The sequence below is a fragment of the Rhincodon typus genome, unplaced genomic scaffold (assembly GCF_021869965.1).
Source record: "Rhincodon typus isolate 14 unplaced genomic scaffold, sRhiTyp1.1 hic_rhity00001704, whole genome shotgun sequence".
Taxonomy (NCBI): Eukaryota; Metazoa; Chordata; class Chondrichthyes; order Orectolobiformes; family Rhincodontidae; genus Rhincodon; species Rhincodon typus.
The window spans coordinates 21,185-22,418 of NW_025967342.1; the positions used below are offsets into that span (position 1 = coordinate 21,185).

General features: G+C 41.3%; 1 protein-coding gene across 1 annotated transcript in view; it reads right to left on the minus strand.

The window, feature by feature from the left end:
• Window positions 1-810, minus strand: part of LOC109917511 (chondroitin sulfate N-acetylgalactosaminyltransferase 1) — a 12,022-nt gene extending 11,212 nt beyond the window's left edge. The window contains exon 1 of the mRNA XM_048592715.1: window positions 728-810. The gene's annotated coding sequence lies outside the window, so the exon portion shown is untranslated. The remainder of the gene's footprint in view (window positions 1-727) is intronic.
• Window positions 811-1,234: the final 424 nt, after the last annotated feature.

Consider the following 1,234-nt stretch of genomic DNA (forward strand, 5'->3'; position numbering starts at 1 on the left):
ATAACAAGGTGTAGAGTTGGCTGAACACAGCAGGCCAAGCAGCATCATAGGATCTAGGATCTAGGGTCTAGGCCCGAAACGTCAGCTTTCCTGCTCCTATGATGCTGCTTGGCCTGCTGTGTTCATCCAGCTCTACATCTTGTTATCTCAGATTCTCCAGCATCTGCAGTTCCTACTATCTCTGAGCCACTGTGCCTCTTGGCTCAGATGTAGGGGCACTACCCCTACACTGCCACTGGCAATTGGCTGTAGAGATTTCAGTTATCGAAGGCTAGAACTGCATTGCTAAACCTCTTCACCTCTTTACCAGTCTCTTCTCCTTTAACATCCTCATTAACTCCAATCTCTTCAACCATGAGACTGATTATCTGTCCTGTTATCCCCTCTGACCAGGTGTCAGATTTTTACTGATAACATTGTTAAAGTGCCTCGTTGTGCTTTACTATATTAAAGGTGCTATGTAAATGCAAGTTGTTATAGTTGGTGAGCTGTACTTTAATTAGATAACAAATGGATCTTAGTGCCTAATGTGAAACCTTTCTTCTTTCAAACAAAAATCACACATCCGATTCTAACACCGATGACAACATTACTACTTCATAATGTTTATTTCATAATATTTTCATCATTCATTCATTCCAGACTAAACATGAAGAACAGAAAGGGAACATTACAGAATTACTGAAGCAGCTAACAAATATTTCTATAAATAATAAAAATACTTAACAGTCATAGAGCTCGGAAGCAGACCCTTAGGTCCAACCAGTCCATGCCGAACATACTCATAAACTAAACTAGTCCCACCTGCCTGCTCCTGGCCCATATCCCTCCAAGCCCTTCCTATTCACATACTTATCCAAATGCCTATTAAACATTGTAACTGTGTCCGCATTCACCACTTCCTCAGAAAGTTCATTCCACACTCGAACCACCCTCTCTGTAATGAGCTGACTTTGTCAGATGGGACTCGGTGATAGCATTCTCATGCAAGTCAGAGGATCACAGCTTCCTGTTCCACTCCAAAGATCTGGAGTAGTGTGGAAGTGCCAAACTGTTTAAGGTGACAGAGGTTTTTAATTCAGGGATCCACCTCCCCTTTCAAATAGTAAAAGCTCTTACTCCACAATTTGGAGAATTGAAGTGCTCCCCTGAACATCCTGATCAATATATACTCTGCAACCAATCCCAATAAAATAGATTATATTTCATTTCGCTCATTGCTGTTTAATAGACC